The sequence below is a fragment of the Lynx rufus genome, unplaced genomic scaffold (genome assembly GCF_022079265.1).
Source record: "Lynx rufus isolate CCGP_SWC_20201006 ecotype Redwood Valley unplaced genomic scaffold, mLynRuf1.p SCAF_2, whole genome shotgun sequence".
Classification (NCBI taxonomy): domain Eukaryota; kingdom Metazoa; phylum Chordata; class Mammalia; order Carnivora; family Felidae; genus Lynx; species Lynx rufus.
Genome location: NW_025814834.1, coordinates 186995533 through 187016183, shown reverse-complemented (window position 1 = coordinate 187016183; position 20651 = coordinate 186995533). Strand labels below are relative to the sequence as shown.

The window sequence follows — 20651 nt, the reverse complement described above, 5'->3', positions numbered from 1 at the left end:
AATAACATCCTAGAAGAAGCAGAACTCCAGACACCAAAATCTCAAATGCAAGAATCACAGGCTTCAGTCCATTCTAGGTATCTACTTATATTAATACCTAGAGGAACAGTTTAAATAAAGATTTTATGAAGACAACTTAAAACTAGTTAAGTAAATTCTTCAATACAGAAAATTAAATGTCCAGATGAAATCTTTTTTTTTAGAATAACATGGTAAAATTTGATCTGTAATCATAATAAAAACTACCAGCAAATAGAAAAACAAGGAGACCTCTTTAAACCTATAAAGGTTACCTATAAAAACTTAAGCAAACATCAAACTAAATGTTGAAACTTTGTTGTTGTTTTTGTTTGTTATTTTTAAAGATAACCGAACAAGAAAGGGATGTTACTGTCACCTTTTTATTTGACTTCCTACTGGAGGTCCAAATGAGTACAAAAAGACAAGGAAAAGAAAATAAGGATTAGAAAGGAAAAAAAACCCCACCATAATGCAAATTATTTGTAGAGGATTTGATTATGGAGTTAGAAAATTCTAAAGAATCTATAGGTAAATTATTAACATCAGTGAATTTAGCAAGCCTACTGAATAACAATGTACAAAAAAAAGCTGTATTTTAATAGGCCAGCAGTTAGAAAATACAATTTAAAAATGGTACCATTTACAATAGCATAAAATTTTAAATACTTAGAAATAATGTAACTAAAGATATATATGAGCCTGCCAGAAAAACTATAAAAACATTATTGAGAAAGCAATAACCATTAAAAAGCTGATAAATTAGACTGCATCAAATTTTCTGTTCTTCAAAAGACACTCAGAAAATGAGTAGACAAGTGAAAAACAAGGAGAAAATATCTGACAAATGTATCTGCTTAAAGGATTTGTATTCAGGATATATAAAGAACTTCTATAACACAATAAAAAACTCAACCCATTTTTTTTCAAATGGGCAAAAAAATTGAACATACTTCACAAAGGAAGATATAGAAGTGATTAATGAACACTGAAAAAGTGTTCAACATCTTTAGTCATTGCAGAAATGTAAATTAAAACTGTAGTGAGATAACACGACATATGCACTAAAATGGCTAAACTGAAAAGAATGACACCACCAAATGTTGGCCAGGAAGTGGAGCAATCAACTCTCATATACTGCTAGTGAGAACTGCCATAAATAAACTAATGAATTCCAAAATTACATAATCATTTATATACATGTGCACTTCGACACAATTCTACCCATAGGTATTTAGCTGAGAGACATGAAAAAAAAATGCCCACACAAAGTCTTATATAAGAGTATTTATAGTGGGGTACCTGAGTGGCTCAGTAGGTTAAGTGTCTGACTTCAGCTAAGGTCATGATCTCGTGGTTTGTGCACTGGAGCCCCACATCAGGCTCTGTGTGGACAGCTCAGAGCCTGGAGCCTGCTTCGGGTTCTGTGTCTCCCTCTCTCTGCCCTTCCCCCACTCACGCTCTGTCTCTCTCAAAAACAAATAGACAGTTTAAAATTTTATAAAAAGAATATTTATAGCAGTTGCAGTTGCAATAGCAAAAAAAAAAAAAGGAAAAACTCAAATACTATTCAAAGAAGAGTGGGCAAATTGTGGTATATTTATACAATCAAACACTACTTAAGCATTAAAAAGAAATGAACTACTGATACACATAATAATACACTGAATCTTATAACCATAATGCCCAACACAAACATTTATATATACTATATAATCTCATTTATATGATGTTCTAGAACAGGAAAATTAATCTAAGGTGGAAAATATTAAGAGTGGTTACTTATTAGCAAGTGGGGGGATTCCCACAAGAAGCCACCTGAGATAAAATTTTGGAGACATGAAAATGTTCTATATCATGTAACTGTGGATTACACTACAATATTACAGTATTACAGCATTTAACAATCTAGATGAATGTCATAAATGTAATGCTGAGTAAAATAAGCCATATAAAAAGTGTACTTATTGCATGATTACGTTTAAATAAAGTTAAAAAACATGCAACTTTAAACTGCAGTATTTAGAGATACATGCTTAAGTGGAACAATAAAGAAAAGCAAGGAATTGATTACCATTAAATCAGGGCAGTGGTTATATTTGTAAGGAGGGTGGACACAGTGACTGGGATGCATCATGAATAAGTGTTAAAGGGTACTGGCAATATTCTATTTCCTGCTCTGGAAATGGTTAAATGAGTGGTTTGTGTTGTAATAAAACATTGAGTTATACAAAATAAAACCATGATAAAATAGCATGTTCTAACTGAAAAGAAGACGGCAGCTAATTTTCCAGGTTTCCCTATTATAATTTCATTTTCAATTTGTAAAACTGCAAAATATTATTAATAAGAAGATAAGTGCATGTATATAAATGTATAATAAATAATATATTCATAAATTATATTAGAAACCCAGTGAAAGTTAACCCTAAAAATGGCATGAAGACCATCTTGAAGACAGGAAGAAAAGGTAGTGTAGGACTCTTCACTGAAAGTGGCATTTGACTTAAACTACTTCAACAAGAAAGGGAATGTCTTGGCTCATTTAACCTGGAAGTTCAAGTAGGTGACTCCAACTTCAGGCATGGCTAGATGCAGTGATTCAAGTAATGTCATGGAAAATCTGTCTTGGCTTTGGTTTCATGATAGGCAAAGATGAGTCATTCCTACCAACATAAAAACAATGTAATTTTTCGCATCTTTAAAAACAAAAGCTCCACTTTTCCTGCCCCACTATTTCATTTCTTTGTTCCCTTTAGAGCAAGACTAGAGTTGTTCATAGTTTCTAATTCTTTTCCTTCCAGTCTTTCTGAACCCATTCCAAACAGATGCACCTACCTTTCCAGTGAAAATGATTTCAGGGGTGCACAGGAGTCTCAGTCAGTTGAGAGCCTGACTCTTGATTTCGGCTCAGGTCATACATGATCCCAGGATCGTGGGTTCAAACCCCAAATTGGGCTCTGCACTCAATGTGGAGCCTGCTTAAGATTCTCTTTCTTTCTCTCTCTCTCTCCCACCGCTCTTCTCCCCTGCTTTTTCTCTCTCTAAAATTAAATTCATTCATTCATTCATAAATTAAAAAAAAAGTTTTCCAAAAAAAAAAGGACTTCATCCAAGTCACCAATGACCTCCATATTGCTAAATTCAATCAGTATTTCTCAGTCCTTAGTTTACCTTTGACACAATTAACAACTCCCCCATCTTTGAGTATTTTCTTCATTGGATTCCAGGACAACACACTGTCTTGGTTTTCCTTTTATCTTATTGGATTCCCCCATTTTTAGTTTTCTTTGCTGGTTCCTCCTCCTTCTCCCTCCAATTCTCAAAGTCAGAATGCCCTAGGGCTCTCAGTCCTTGACCTTTTTTCTCTAATTATACTTACTCCCTTGGTTATTTCAATTAGTGCCTTTGCTTTAAATACTATCTGTATGCCAATGACTCGCAAATTTTTATCTCAGATAAGGATCTCTCTTCCAAAATCCATATTCATACATCCAACTCCCTACTTAGAGGTCTCCATAAAACCCTTGGAGGTCTTGATAAGCATCTCAAACTTAACAAGTCCAAAACCTAATTCACCTATACCCTTCCCCATCTCGATGCCAAACTTCACTCCTCCAATTGCTCAGACCCAAAAGCTTGGAGTTATCCTTGATTCCACATCCTATATCCAATCCATCAGGAAATTATACTTGTTCCACTTATAAAATAGTTCCAAAACAATTTCTCAACATTTCCACTATTTCAACTCTGGTCCAAGCCTGGATTATTTCACTAGCCTCCTAACAGGAGCAGGTACCTGCTCTACCTTTCTACTCCTTCTTCAAATTTATTCTCCACATAGCATTCAGAATGATCTTTTAAAAGTCTATCAGATCCGGGGCGCCTGGGTGGCTCGGTCGGTTAAGCGTCTGACTTCGGCTCAGGTCATGATCTCACGGTCCGTGAGTTCGAGCCCTGCGTCAGGCTCTGTGCTGACAGCTCAGAGCCTGGAGCCTGTTTCAGATTCTGTGTCTCCCTCTCTCTCTGCCCCTCCCCTATTCATGCTCTGTCTCTCTCTGTCTCAAAAATAAACGTTAAAAAAAAAAAAAAGTCTATCAGATCCTGACACTCCTCTACTCAGATACTTCCAGTGGTTTCCCATTTCATTCAAAGCTGAGAGTCTTACAATGGTCTACATAGGCTTACATCTCTGACTTCTTTTTCTTATTACTCTGCCCCTTACAGTCCTTGCTGCTCTTCAAACATACTAGGCACAGCCATACCACAAAGCCTCTGGTCTAGCTGTTCCTTCCAAATATCTGCTTGGTACACCCCTCCCTTCTTTCAGTAAGTCTCCTCAGATGTTACCTTCTCAGTGAGGTCTGCCCAGATCATCCCATTAAATACTTAAAACTGTCCTATCTCCCTGCCACCATTCCTGTACTCTGAATTCCTTCAAACGCTATTCTCCCATTCCCTTTTTCTTTTTAGATTTTTTTAAATGTTTATTTATTTTAGAGAGAGAGAGAGAGACAGAGCATGAGTGGGGGAGGGGCAGAGAGAGAGGGAGACACGGAATCCGAAGCAGGCTCCAGGCTCTGAGCTGTCAGCACAGAGCCCAACACAGAGCTCGAACTCACAGACTGAGAGATCATGACCCGAGCCGAAGTCGGATGCTCAACCGACTGAGCCACCCAGGCGCCCCTCCCATTCCCTTTTTCTACAGCAGTGCTTTCTGACACACTATTGTAATGTACTTGCTTACTATGTTTATCATTGCTTTCCTCTGCTACAATGTAAGCCACCACAAGGGCAGGGATCTTTGATTTATTCATTAATAGATCTCCTGTGCCTAGAATGCTTGGCATTCAGTTAGTACTTGTTAAATGTTAAATTATTGCTATTGGTTATTTTAGGCTCATGGAACCCTTATGACTAATACCACCAGCCAAAAAGCACAAGCATTTGATTAAATCCTGAATCAATCATCCTAGTGAAGAGGTGGTGTATTCAATCAGCCAGGCCTCTCATGTACCTTCATGTGGAGTTAAGAAGAGAAGTGGTTAACTCTATCTGAACGACATGAAATTATTTCCTCACAAGAACAAAGGACAGCATTACCAAAAGAGATAAGGGGAAGTATACTGGACAGGCAAAACAGCACAACTGGGGGTAACTGTAGAGTAGTAAGTAGTTAAGGGTGGTTAACAGACAGACTCTGGAATCAGGAAGCATGAATTATATTCCAGCCATGCCTCTTGCTAGCTCTGAGGCCCCAAGCAAATTATTTATGCTTTTGTTGCCTCAGTTTCTTCACCTGTAAAACAAGGATAAAACTAGTAACTAACTCATAGAGTTGTAATAAGTATTAAATTGGTTTTAATGCATATAAAAACACTTAGAGAAGGGCCTGGCATATAGTAAGCATTATAGAAATGTTAGCTATTGTTGTTGTTGCTACTGTTATTATTACTATTAATTGAGGTGAAGTATTCCTCATCACAGCAATTTTATCATAACACTTAAGGTCTGGTGAGACAAAACAATAAAGAACTGCAGGGTGGCTTGCTTAATTCATCATCTTAGGATGGTTTGCTTAATCATCTACACATCCACTAAATGCTTATGCTGTGCCTGCCATTTGGCCAGTCCAGCCTTTAAGGAGGGCACAGTCTACTATGGGGAGACATTTAACAAATAAAAGCAATCAAGATTTATAGGTGCTATTTTAGTTCCGTTCTTCCTAGAATCTCTCATCTTTCTATTCTAAGACCCAATTTAGATACTAAGCCCTTAAAAGTCAGAGATTTCTTCTGCTCTATACTTAAAATTTTTAGAAAATTTTAAGTAGGCTCTATACCCAATGTGGGGTTCAAATTCATGACTCCAAGATCAAGAATCGCATGCTCTACCGACTAGGCCAGCCAGGCACCCCAAGCATTCTCTAAATGATTCTCTAAAGATTTTTAAAAATCTTAATTCTAGGTCTAGCAGAAGCTCTTGACCCCAAGTCTTAATGTCATAGTACAATGAATTATTTCCAGTTCTAAGGCAGCAGAAGACTAGTTGGCCTATTCAGTGTTTGGCTTATGATCAACTGTTACACAGATTTTTTATTTACTTCAAATTGTCTTCTACATAACCTATGGAACTTTCCATGATCACCTCTGGGGTGCAAGGAGATGACTGGGAGTCTTGAAATTGTAAGAAGACCTCATAATATTTCACTCAGACACTCACAGATCACTGTATCACCATTTGAAATGTTAGACTAAATGAATGAAGTAGTTGGTTGTCTTTTATCTGATTACCTTTAAAGATAAAAAGTTCCCCGTCATTGGAGATATTAAAGAAAATATGACCACCTATTTTATTCATTTTAATCATTATTTTCATGCAAGATCCCATGGAAAGTGTTAAAAATCTAGTGATGAATAAGGTATAGTCCCTAACATTAGCCAATGAGACCTGTGTGATTTCTGAACCACAGAACTGCAAGATAATAAATTTGTATTGTTCTAAGTTTGTGGTATTAAGTTTGTGGTGATTTGTTACAGCCATTAAGCCATTAAAGTTTACAGTAATCTGTTACAGCAACAACAGAAAACTAATACAAATATCAAAAGATGTTAATCAGCAAGCAGCACAGGGGAAAAGTATGATGCTAGGCAAGGTAGGAGTCCCAAATTAAAGAAAGGTTTTTGGGAAACAGATTCTTTTCTTTTTCCAAGTTTTTATTCAAATTATAGTTTTCAACATATATGGTAAAATTGGTTTCAGTTGTAGAATTTGGTGATTCATCACTTACATACACCCAGTGCTCATCATAACAAATGCCCTCCTTAATACCCAACACCCACTGAGTCTATCCCCCACCCACCTCCCTCCATCAACCCTCAGTTTGTTCTCTATAGCTAAGAGTCTCTTATGGTTTGCTTCCCTCTCTTTTTTTTTCTTTCCCCTATGTTCATTTGGTTTTTTTCTTAAGTTCCACCTATGAATGAAATCATATGGATTTTGTCTTTCTATGACTGATTTATTTCACTTAGCATGATACACTCTAGTTCCATCCACGTCATTACAAACAGCAAGACTTCATTCTTTTTGATTGTTGAGTAATATTCCATTGTATATGTATACTACCTCCTCTTTATGCATTCATCATTGATGGACATTTGGGCTCTTTCCATAGTTTGGCTATTGTTGATAATGATCCTATGAACATGGGGTGTATATGCCCCTTTGAATCTATATTTTTGTATCCTTTGGGTTAATACCTAGTAGTGCAATTGCTGGGTCATAGGGTAGTTCTTTTGTCAGGAACCCCCATACTGTTTTCCAGAGTGGCTACACCAGTTGCATTCCCACCCTCCTTGCAAGAGGGTTCTCCTTTCTCCACATCCTCACCAAGATCTGTTGTTTCCTGTGTTGTTAGTTTTAGCCATTCTGACAGGTGTGAGGTGGTATCTCATCATGGTTTCGATTTGTATTTCCTTGATAATGAATGATGCTGAACATCTTTTCATGTGTCTGTTGGTCATCTGGATGGCTTGGTTGGAAAAATGTCTGTGTATATCTTCTTCCCAGTTCTTAAATGGATTATTTGTGTTTTGGGTTTTGAGTTTGATTAAGTTCTTTATAGATTTGGATGCTAACTCTTTATTAGCTATGTCATTTGCAAATATCTTTTCCCATTCTGTAAGCTGCCTTTTAGTTTTGTTGATTGCTTGCTTTGCTGTGCAGAAGTTTCTTATCTTGAAGAAGTCCCAATAGTTCATGTTTGCTTTTGTTTCCCTTACCTTTGGTGATGTGTCTAGTAAGAAGGGGCCCTGGGCAAAGTCAAAGAGGTTGCTGCTCGTGTTCTTCTCTAGGATTTTGAAGGTTTCTTGTCTTACATTTAGGTCTTTCAAGAAACAGATTCTTTCAGGGTGGCCAAAATGAACAAATCAGGAGACCATAGATGCTGGAGAGGATGTGGACAAACAGGAACCCTCTTGCACTCTTGGTGGGAATGCAAATTGCTGCAGCCACTCTGGAAAACAGTGTGGAGGTTCCTCAGAAAATTAAAAATAGACCTACTCTATGACCCAGCAATAGCACTGCTAGGAATTTACCCAAGGGATACAGGAGTACTGATGCATAGGGGCACTTGTACCCCAATGTTTATAGCAGCACTCTCAACAATAGCCAAATGATGGAAAGAGCCTAAATGTCCATCAACTGATGAATGGATAAAGAAATTGTGGTTTATATACACAATGGAGTACTACGTGGCAATGAGAAAGAATGAAATACGGCCCTTTGTAGCAACGTGGATGGAACTGGAGAGTGTGATGCTAAGTGAAATAAGCCATACAGAGAAAGACAGATACCATATGTTTTTACTCTTATGTGGATCCTGAGAAACTTAACAGAAACCCATGGGGGAGGGAAAGAAAAAAAAAAAAAGAGGTTAGAGTGGGAGAGAGCCAAAGCATGAGAGACTCTTAAAAACTGAGAACAAACTGAGGGTTGATGGGGGGTGGGAGGGAGGGGAGGGTGGGTGATGGGTATTGAGGAGGGCACCTTTTGGGATGAGCACTGGGTGTTGTATGGAAACCAATTTGACAATAAACTTCATATATTGAAAAAATTAAAAAAAAAAAAAAGAAAAAAGAAACAGATTCTTAACCGTGGAGAGCAAACTGATGGTTACCAGAGGGGAGGTGGGTGTTGTGATGGGTTAAATTGGTGGTGGGAGTTAAGAAGGAGTACGTTTGTTGTGATGAGCATAGGGTGAGGTATGGAAGTATTTAATTACTATCTTATATACCTGAAACTAATATAACAGTATATGTTAACTAACTGGAATTAAAATAAAAAGCAAGATTTTACTGAGGATAGGAGAAATGATCTAGAAGTACAATTAAGAAGTGGAAGAATGCCGACTCTATCTTCCTGTACCTTGTGATAAATACTGGAAGAATAAACACTGTTGGCCCACCGGATATTACTATTCTTGGAAATAATCTGATCTGGGATAGAAGAGCAGCAGACCTGTAGTCAGGGTAATAACAAAAGGCATTAAAAATGAAAGGCATGGTGAGATTAGTTGGTCTACCTCTGATTCTCTGCTAATGCAGCCAGAGAGACCTGATGATGCTAGGAGCCAGTGGCCTGAATGTTGATTTGCTTCAGAGGAAAAAACATTTATAGGGCTTCAAGTCTGAAGTGATCAATCAACCAAAAGGAAGCCTGATGTGGTACATAAAGAATCTTGTATTCAGAAGTGGAACATGTCTGAGTATTATAACTAACTGCAACAATATGAGGGTGGGCCAGTTACCTTACCTCATCATCTTTTTCTCAACTCACTTTTTATAAACTGCCTTCTTTTTTGCTAAGAGAGTCCAATTTGTAGATTAGTCTTTTCGTGTTATATACATTTATTTGAATCTAATATATTTTAACAGTATTTTATTTTATTAAAAAAATTTTAATGTTTACTTATTTTTGAGAGAGAGACACACACAGAGTGTGAAGAGGGGAGAGGTAGACAGAGAGGGAGACATAGAATCTGAGGTAGGCTCCAGGCTCTGAGCTGTCAGCACGGAGCCTAATGGGGGGCTTGAACCCACAAACCATGAGATCATGACCTGAACCAAAGTCAGATGCTTAACCAATTGAACCACCCAGGCACCCTCCTTTTATTATTATTATTTTTTTAATGTTTATTTTTGAGAGAGACAGAGAACAAATGGGGGAGGGGCAGAAAGAGAGGGAGACACAGAATCCAAAGCAGGTTCTAGGCTCTGACCTGTCAGGCCAGATGCAGGGCTCGAATCCACGAACTGCAAGATCATGACCTGAGCTGAAGTTGGACACTTAACCAACTGAGTCATCCAAGTGCCCCAATGCCCCCTTTTTAAAATTAAAAAAAAAATGTTTTAACAATATCTTATACTAGCTATTCTCTTTTAATCTCAACAGTGAATTATAAAAACATTTAAAGATGGAGTACCTGGGTGGCTCAGGTCATGATCTCACCCTTGTGGGGTCAAGCCCTGCATCAGGCTCTATGCTGACAACTTGGAGCCTGGAGCCTGCTTTGGATTCTATGTCTCCCTCTCTCTCTGCTCCTCCCCTGCTCACACTATCTCTCTCTCTCTCAAATATAAATAAACATAAAGAATTTAAAAATTATATAACTAGGCATCTTCTGTTTCTCCCCAAATTATAACACCTCTAAGGTGCACGGAGCAAATATTTAATCTAATATTAAACTCCTCCCTTGTATTTCTCACATAGACTAAAGTCAACATGAAAATGGATTACTTTCACAAACATTAGAAAACTAGTATTTGACTTTAATGTTACAAGTTCATTAAAAAAAATGAACTTGAGGGGTGCTTGGGTGGCTCAGTTGGGTATCCTACTCTTGATCTCAGCTCAGGTCTTGATCTCAGGGTCGTGAGTTCAAGCCCTGCATTGGGCTCCATGCTGAGTGTGGAGCCTACTTAAAAAAAAAAAAGTTGGGGCGCCTGGGTGGCTCAGCTGGTTAAGTGTCTGACTTCGGCTCAGGTCATGATCTCGTGGTCCATGAGTTCAAGCCCCGCATTGGGCTCTGTGCTGACAGCTCAGAGCCTGAAGCCTGTTTCAGATTCTGTGTCTTCCTCTCTTTCTGATTCTCCCCCGTTCATGCTCTGTCCCTCTCTGTCTCAAAAATAAATAAACGTTAAAAAAAATTTTTTTAAAAAGTCAACTTGATTAAAAAAAATCCCATATCTCTAGTATGACAGGTTTGCATTTTATAAATCATTGACTTATGTTTCCTTTTTCTATAAAATAAAACTTAAATATTAATTGACAAAGAAAGGGTTTGCCCAAGGCAATACGACTTACACAGAGAAGACTGGCTATCAATTAATGCCAAATTATTCACACAGAGGACTGTTTTTCTTTTTTTTTTTTTTTTTTTAAATTTTTTTTTTCAACGTTTATTTATTTTTGGGACAGAGAGAGACGGAGCATGAACGGGGGAGGGGCAGAGAGAGAGGGAGACACAGAATCGGAAACAGGCTCCAGGCTCTGAGCCATCAGCCCAGAGCCTGACGCGGGGCTCGAACTCGCGGACCGCGAGATCCTGACCTGGCTGAAGTCGGACGCTCAACCGACTGCGCCACCCAGGCGCCCCCAGAGGACTGTTTTTCTACGTTGTGTGATTTTCATAACACTAAAGAATTGTTTTGGCTCTTAAGCTACTGCAGAACAAGGGAACAAGAAAGACTTTTTCACATTAAGCAATAAGCCAAGTGACAATTACTTAAAAATATTTAGGAGACTGTCTGAAGTTATTACTACCCCAAAATGAATTTTAAACTATCATGAGCAAATTTCAGGAGATCTGACTTCTTGTTCTAGCTTTGCCGGTAATTAACTTAGTGACCTCAGAAAAAGTTACTATCAAGTTCCCTCATCAGTAAGACTAAGTTTCAGAGTAGTTTTATTTGATTTTCTCTCTTTACATTTTCAACTCTGTAGTGGAGGAAAATTATACTAACCTGTGGATCCTGGTCAACTATCACCTTTAAGTAATCTTTGATTAATTGAAGGACAGTGACTGGCTTAGAATTAGTAGGTAAGTATTCATTTAGTATTTACTACTTTCTCTAAAGTATTTACTACTTTTCTCTAAAGTTCCATAGGAATTGCTTCAAAAGCTGCCAAGGGAGGCAGCAGCAGAGGTCCCAGAGCAGCTCCAATTTTATTGATCTATATAAAGTGCTATCTTTTAAAAAAGGGTTTTACTACTAGGGGTGCCTGGGTGGCTCAGTCAGTTAAGCGTCTGACTTTGGCTGAGGTAATGATCTCAGAGTTAGTGAATTTGAGCCCCACATCAGGCTCTGCACTCTCAGCTAGGAGCCTTCTTCAGATCCTCTGTCTCCCTCTCTCTGCCCCTCCCTTGCTTGCTCTCTCTGTCAAAAATAAATAAGCATTTTTCTTTAAAGGGTTTTACTACTACTTAAAAAAAAATTTGGTGTAATGAAAAAAATCATGGATTCTGAAAAAGTGGCCAGGGTTTGGATGCTGACTCCTCCAGTTCTGGTTGGGTGAATATGGGTAATTTTCCCCTGAAATTTTAAGACTGCTCTACTGCACAGGACTGAACATTGTAATTGAGCCTTTATTCTCAGTGTTCTCACCTAAAATGGAGATAAGAATCACCTCACTCACCTCACAGGGTTACTGTGAGGATTGAGTAGGATAAATAAATAGTGCATGTACACAGGGAGTACAACATATCATTCACTCAAAAAGCATTAGTTAATAACATTCCTAGTTTGTAAAGTTTATTTTTAGTAGGTTTACCAAGACATACCATACAATAAAAGCTCACATTTAAAGAATATAATTAGGTAAGTTTTGGCATATGTTTACAGCTGTGAAATTATCACCACAATCAAGATATGAACCTATCCATCATCCCCCAAGTTTTTCACACCTCTTTGTAGTACCACCTCATGTTTCTTCTTGCTCCCTTGAACCCCAGGCAAGCATTGCTCTATTTTTTGTCACTATAAATTAGCCTGTATTTTCCAGAATTTTACATAAATGGAATCATTACAATATGCACCCTTTTTGTCTGGTTTAACTTGCTTAGCATAATTACTTTGAAATTCATGTATCAACAGCAAATCATCATAAATGTACTTTTTTTAAATATTTTTTTACGTTTTATTTATTTTTGAGACAGAGAGAGACAGAGCATGAACGGGGGAGGGGCAGAGAGAGAGGGAGACACAGAATCGGAAGCAGGCTCCAGGCTCTGAGCCATCTGCCCAGAGCCCGACGCAGGGCTCGAACTCACGGACCGCGAGATCGTGACCTGGGCCGAAGTCGGACGCTTAACCGACTGAGCCACACAGGTGCCCCATAAATGTACTCTTTAATCCCAACACCTACTTCACCCATTCTTCCCACCCCACCTCCCCTCCTGTAACCATCAGTTTGTTCTCTAACCAAGAGTTTGTTTCTTAGTTTGTCTCTTATTTTTTTCTTTGTTTCTTAAATTCCACATGAGTGAAATCATACAGTATTGGTCTTTCTTTGACTGACTTATTTTGCTTAGCACTATACTCTCTAGCTCCAACCATGTTGATATATATGTATATGTATGTATATATGTATATATATGTATATGTATATATATATATATATATATATATATATATATACATACACATCAACATGGTTGGAGCTAGAGAGTATAGTAGGTAAAAAATGGATAAAAAAGATATGTGATATATATATATGTGTGAGATATACATATATATATATATATATAAAATATCTTTTTTATCCATTCATCTATCAATGGACACTTGGACTGCATCCACATTTTGGCTATTGTAAATAATGCTGCCATAAACATAAGGGTGCATATAGTCTTTTGAATTCATGTTTTTGTATTCTTTTGGTAAATATCTAGTAGTGTGATTACTGGATCATAGGGTAGTTCTATTTTTAACCCTTTGAGGAGCCTCCATACTATTTTCCACAGTGGCTGCACCAGTTTGCATTTCCACCAACAGCACACAAAGTGTTCCTCTTCTTCCACATCCTTACCAACACCTGTTGTTGGTGTTTTTGATTTTAGCCATTCTGACAGGTGTGAAGGGGTATGTCATTGTAGTTTTGATTTGCATTTCCCTAGTGATGAGTGATGTGGAGCATCTTTTCATGTGTCTGTTGGCCATCTGTATGTCTTCCTTGGAGAAATGTTTGTTCATCTTCTGCCCATTTTTTAATTGGACTATTTCCTTGTTGGGCATTGAGTTTTATAAGTTCTTTTTGTTTAATGTTTATTTATTTATTTTGAGATAGAGTGAGAGAGAGCAGGGGAGGGGCAGAGAGGGAGAGAGAGAATCCCAAGCAGGCTCTGCACTGTCAGTGTAGAGCCCGATGTGGGGCTTGACCTCATGAACCGTGAGATCATGACATGAGCTGAAACCAAGAATCAAATGTTTAACCAACTGAGCCACCCAGGTGCCCCCATAAGTTCTTTATATATTTTAGATACTAACCCTTTATTGGATATGTCATTTGAAAATGTCTTCTCCTATTCTGTAGATTGCCTTTTAGTTTTATTGATTGTTTCCTTTGCTGTGCAGAAGCTTTTTATTTTGATGTAGTCCCAATAGTTTGTTTTTGCTTTGGCTTCCCTTGCCTCAGGAAACCTATCTAGAAAAATGTTGCTATGGCTGATGTTAGAGAAATTACTGCCTCTTCAAGGATTTTTATGGTTTCTGGTCTCACATTTAGGTCTTTAATCCACTTTGAGTTTATTTTTGTGCATAGTCTGAGAAAATAGTCCAGTTTCATTCTTTTGCACATAGCTATCTAATTTTCCCAGCACCATTTGTTGAACAGACTTTTTCCTATAGCATATACTTGCCTTCTTTGTTGAAGATTAATTTACCTTTTAATTGTGTATATATTTCTGAGCTCTCTATTCTGTTCCATTGATCTATGTGTCTGTTTTGGTGCCAGTACCATACTGTTTTGATTACTATAGCTTTGTAGTATATCTTGAAATCTGGGATTGTGATGCTTCCAGTTTTGTTCTTCTTTTATAAGACTGGTTTGGCTATTTGGGGTCTTTTGTGGTTCTACATAAATTTTAGGATTCTTTGTTCCAGATCTGTGAAAAATGCTATTGGTGTTTTTATAGGGATTGCATTAAATATGTAGATTGCTTTGGGTACTATGAACATTTTAACAATATTTCTTCTTCCAATCCATGAGCATGGAATATCTTTCCATTTGTTTGTGTCATCTTCAATTTCTTTCATCAATGTTTTATAGTTTTCAGAATACAGTTCTTTCACCTTGGTTATGTTTATTCCTAGATATTTTATTATTTGGGGTGCAAATAATAAAAATAAAAATAAGCTTTGTAAGTGGGATTGTTTTTTTAATTTCTGCTACTTCATCACTATTGTATAGAAAAGCAACGGATTGCTATATGTTGATTTTGTATCCTGCAACCTTACTAAATTCATTTACCAGTTCTTATAGTGTTTGGTAAAGTCTTTAGGATTTTCTACGTATAGTATCATGTAATCTGCAAATAATGAAAGTTTTACTTCTCTTCCTTACTGATTTGGATGCCTTTTATTTCTTTTTGTTGTCTGATTGGTGTGGCTAAGAATTCCAGTAGGTGTTGAATGAAAGCAGTGAGAGTGGACATTCTTTCTTGTTCCTGACCTTAGGGGAAATGTTCTCAGTTTTTCTCCATTGAGTATGATGTTAAGCTATGGGTTTTTCTTTTTCTTTTTCTTTTTTTTTAAGTTTGTTTATTTATTTTGAGATAGAAGGGGGAGGGATAGAGAGAGAAGAAGAGAGAAATTCCCAAGCAGGATCCCTGCTCCGAGTGGAGAGCCCAAGGCAGGGCTCGAATTCATGAACTATGAGATCATGACCTGACCTGAAACCAAGAGTTGGTCGCTTAACCCTAAGCCACCCAGGCGCCCCAACAGTGGGTTTTTCATATATGGCCTTTATTATGTTGAGGTATGTTCCTTCTAAATCTACTTTGTTGAGGGCTTCATCATGATTGGATGTTGTGCTTTGTCAAATGCTTTTTCTGCATCCATTAAAATGATCATATAGTTCTTAACCTTTCTCTTATTGATGTGATGTATCAATGTTGATTGATCGGCAAATACTGAATCACTCTTGATTCAGAAGTAATCCCCAGAGTAAATCCCATTGGATTGTGGTGAAGGATTTTTTTATGTATTGTTGGATTTGGTTTGCTAGCATTTTGTTGAGGATTTTTGCATCTGTGTTCACCAGAGATACTACCCTGTAGTTCCCTTTTTTGGTAATATCTTTATCTGGCTTGATATCAGCATAATGCTGGACTTGGAGAATGAATTTGGAAGCTTTCCTACCTCTTCCATTTTTTTAAATCATTTGAGAAGAATAGGTATTAACTCTTCTTTAAACGGTTGGTGGAATTCCCCTGTGAAGCTGTCTGGTCGTAGACATTTGCTGTTGAGAATTTTTTGATTACTGATTGAATTTCATTGCTAATAATCAGTCTGTTCAAATTATCTATTTTTTCCTGATTCAGTTTTGGGAGGTTATATGCACTTATCCATTTCTTCTAGATTGTCCAATTTGTTGGCCTATAGTTTTTCATAATATTCTCATAATTCTTTGTATTTCTGTGGTGTCAGTTGTTACTTCTCATCTTTCTTTTTTTTTCAATATATGAAATTTATTGTCAAATTGGTTTCCATACAACACCCAGTGCTCATCCCAACAGGTGCCCTCCTCAATACCCATCACCCACCCTCCCCACCCTCCCACCCCCCATCAGCCCTCAGTTTGTTCTCAGTTTTTAAGAGTCTCTCATGCTTTGGCTCTCTCCCACTCTAACCTCTTTTTTTTTTTCCTTCCCCTCCCCCATGGGTTTGTTAAGTTTCTCAGGATCCACATAAGAGTGAAAACATATGGTATCTGTCTTTCTCTGTATGGCTTATTTCACTTAGCATCACACTCTCCAGTTCCATCCACGTTGCTACAAAGGGCCATATTTCGTTCTTTCTCATTGCCACGTAGTACTCCATTGTGTATATAAACCACAATTTCTTTATCCATTCATCAGTTGATGGACATTTAGGCTCTTTCCATCATTTGGCTATTGTTGAGAGTGCTGCTATAAACATTGGGGTACAAGTGCCCCTATGCATCAGTACTCCTGTATCCCTTGGGTAAATTCCTAGCAGTGCTATTGCTGGGTCATAGGGTAGGTCTATTTTTAATTTTCTGAGGAACCTCCACACTGTTTTCCAGAGTGGCTGCAGCAATTTGCATTCCCACCAACAGTGCAAGAGGGTTCCCGTTTCTCCACATCCTCACCAGCATCTATAGTCTCCTGATTTGTTCATTTTGGCCACTCTGACTGGCGTGAGGTGATATCTGAGTGTGGTTTTGATTTGTATTTCCCTGGTAAGGAGCGACGTTGAGCATCTTTTCATGTGCCTGTTGGCCATCCGGATGTCTTCTTTAGAGAAGTGTCTATTCATGTTTTCTGCCCATTTCTTCACTGGGTTATTTGTTTTTCGGGTGTGGAGTTTGGTGAGCTCTTTATAGATTTTGGATACTAGCCCTTTGTCCGATATGTCATTTGCAAATATCTTTTCCCATTCCGTTGGTTGCCTTTTAGTTTTGTTGGTTGTTTCCTTTTCTGTGCAGAAGCTTTTTATCGTCATGAGGTCCCACTAGTTCATTTTTGCTTTTAATTCCCTTGCCTTTGGGGATGTGTCGAGTAAGAGATTGCTATGGCTGAGGTCAGAGAGGTCTTTTCCTGCTTTCTCCTCTAGGGTTTTGATGGTTTCCTGTCTCACATTCAGGTCCTTTATCCATTTTGAGTTTATTTTTGTGAATGGTGTGAGAAAGTGGTCTAGTTTCAACCTTCTGCATGTTGCTGTCCAGTTCTCCCAGCATCATTTGTTCAAGAGACTGTCTTTTTTCCATTGGATATTCTTTCCTGCTTTGTCAAAGATTAGTTGGCCATACGTTTGTGGGTCTAGTTCTGGGGTTTCTATTCTATTCTCGTCTTTCATTTTTTGATTTTGAGTCCTCTCACTCTTTCTTTCTTTCTTTCTTTCTTTCTTTCTTTCTTTCTTTTTTTCTTTTTTTTGTATGAGTCTGGCTCAAGGTTTATAAATTTTGTTGATCTTGTCAAAGAACCAGCTCCTGGTTTCACTGATCTGCTTTGTTTTTTTAGTTTTTATTTCATTTACTTCTGCTTTAATCTTTTTTTCTTTCCTTCCTTCTACTGGTTTGGGGTTTTGTTTGTTATTCTTTTTCTAGCTCCTTCAGGTGTAAGGATAGGTTGTTTATTTGGGATTTTTCCTGCTTCTTGAGGTAGGTCTATAACTGTCCCTCTTAGAACAGAATTGTTTTATCCCAAAGATTTTGAACCATTGTGTTTTCATTTTCATTTGTCACCATGTATTTTTTTTAATCTCTTCTTTGATTTCCTGGTTGACCCATTCACTGTTTAATGGTGTGTTATTTAACCTCCCTGTACTAATGCTCTTTCCAGACTTTTTCTTGTGGTTTATTTCTAGTTTCATAGTCGTCAGAAAAGATGCATAGTATTACTTCAGTCTTTTTAAATCTGTTAAAACTTGTCTTTTGGCCTATCATCTATTGTGGCGAATGTTTCATGTGCATTTGAAAATGTGTATTCTGCTGTTTCAGGATGGAATGTTCTGAACATGTCTGTTAAATCCATCTAGTGTAATGTGTCATTCAAAGCCACTGCTTCCTTGTTGATTTTCTATTTAGATAATCTGTCCATTGATGTAAGTGGAGTGTTAAAGTCTGCTACTATTATTGTATTGCTATTGATTACTTCCTTTATGTTTGTTATTAACTGCTTTACGTATTTGGGTGCTTTCATGTTGGGTACATAAATATTTACAATTGTTGTATCTTCTTGTTGGATTGTTCCCTTATCATTATATAGTGTCTACTTTGGTCTCTTGTTACAGTCTTTGTCTTAAAGTCTATTTTGTCTGATATAAGCATTGCTACCCCGGCTTTCTTTTCACCTCCATTTGCAATGATAAATGCTTTTCTCATCTTTTACTTTCAATCTGCATGTGTATTAAGGTCTAAAATGAGTCTCTTGTAGGCAGCGTATAAATGGGTCTTGCTTTTTTATCCATTCTGTCACCCTATCTTGACTAGTTTAGTCCACCTATATTCAAAGTGATTATTGATAGTGATATATATTTATTGCCATTATTTGTTTTATGGTTGTTTCTGTAGTTCTTCTCTGTTCCTTTCTTCTCATGCTCTCTTTTCTCACCATTTGTTGGCTTTCTTTAGAGATACACTGAGATTCTTTTCTCTTTGCTTTTTTTTTTTTTTTGCATATCTATTACTGGTTTTTGATATGTGGTTAGCATTAGATTTGTGCATAACATCTTATGTGTATAGCAGTTATATTAAATTGGTGGCTGCTTAAGTTTGAACCCATTCTTTCTTTTTCTTTCCTTTTTTTCTTTTTTTGAGACAGAGAGGGAGAGAGAGAGAGAGGGAGGTAGAGAAAGAATCTTCAGCAGGCTCCATGCTCAGTGCAGAGCCTGACATGGGGCTCGATCACACAATCCTTGGATCAACCTGAGCTGAAAACAAGAGTTGGACGCTTAACCAATGAGCTACCCAGGTGCCCCAAATTTGAACCCATTCTTTACTCTTCTCCCACCTATGTTTTAGGTATACATTGTTGTTCTTTACATCCTTTTTATTTTGTGAATCCTTTGACTCATTTTTATAGATATACTTAATTTTACTGCTTTTGTGTTTCCTACTTTTCTTACTCCTACCTATGGCCTTCCCTTCCCAAAGAGTCTCCTTTAACATTTCTTACAGGGTTGATTTAGTGGTCATGAGTTCCTTTAACTTTTGTCTGGGAAACTCTTTATCTCTTCTATTCTGAAGGACAGCCTTGCTGGATAGAGTATTCTTGGCTGCAGATTTTTTTCTTTCAGCACTTTAATACATCATGCTACTCCCTAGTGGCCTGCAAAATTTCTCCTGAAAAATCAGCTGATAGCCTTATAGAATTTCCCTTGTATGTTAACTGTTTTCTTTTCTCTTGCTGCTTTTAAAATTGTCTGTCAGTACTTTTTGCCATTTTAATTACTATGTATCTTGGTGTGGACCTCTTTGGGTTGATTTTTTTGAAGGTTCTCTATGAGTCCTGGATATGGATTTCTGTTTCCTTCCCCAGATTTGGGAAATTTTCAGCTATCATTTGTTCAAATACATTTTCGCCCCCTTTTCTCTCTTTTCCTTCTGGGATCCCTATAATACTAATGTTATTATGCTTTATGATGTTGTTGAGTTCTCTAAGTCTGTTCTCATGTTCAGCTTGATTGCTTTCCATTACTCTGCCCTCCAGCTTGCTGATCCATTCTTCCGCTTCCTCTAGTCTATTTATTCTCTTTAGTGTATTTTTAATTTCATTTATTGAGATCTTCATCTCAGATTGATTCATTTTTATGTTTTCTATCTCTTTGTTGAGGATCTCACTGAGGTCCTCCACTCTTTTCTCAAGTCCAGTGAGTATCTTTATGACCATTACTTTAAAGTCTCTATCAGGCATATTCCTCATCTCTGTTTTGTTTAGATCTCTTGCTGTGATTTATGTCCTGATTTTTCACTTGAGACATATTCCTCTCTCTCCTCATTTTGTCTGTGTCTTTTTCTATATGTTAGGAAAGTCAGCTATGTCTCCTACTCTTAAAAGTAGTGGCCTTATGAAGAAAGGGTCCTATAGTACCCTGCAGTACAATGTTCCCTGTTCACCAGAATCCAGTGCTTCAGGAGTGTCTCCTATGTGTGTTGCATTTGCCCTGCTGTTGTGGCTGAGCTGCTTTTGCTTTCAGTCCAGTTGTCTGAGATGGCTCTTTGCCTGTTGTGGGCAGGGTTTGGTCCCTGAGTTGTAAATGGGCCAGTTTTGTGTTTACAAGAAATGCAGTGGCACTGAACTGCAGAAGATCACAGGGGCAGAGCCTGCGGTGCCAGAAAAATCTGTGCCAGTGGAGGGGCCCTGAAGCTGCCCAGACCAAGGCAGGCCAGGC

The 20651-nt window shown here is 37.6% G+C and overlaps 1 protein-coding gene across 1 annotated transcript in view; it reads right to left on the bottom strand.

Moving 5' to 3' along the window:
* The window catches only part of ZSWIM5 (zinc finger SWIM-type containing 5), a 265035-nt gene that overhangs the window by 124177 nt on the left and 120207 nt on the right, over window positions 1–20651 (bottom strand). The window lies entirely within an intron of this gene.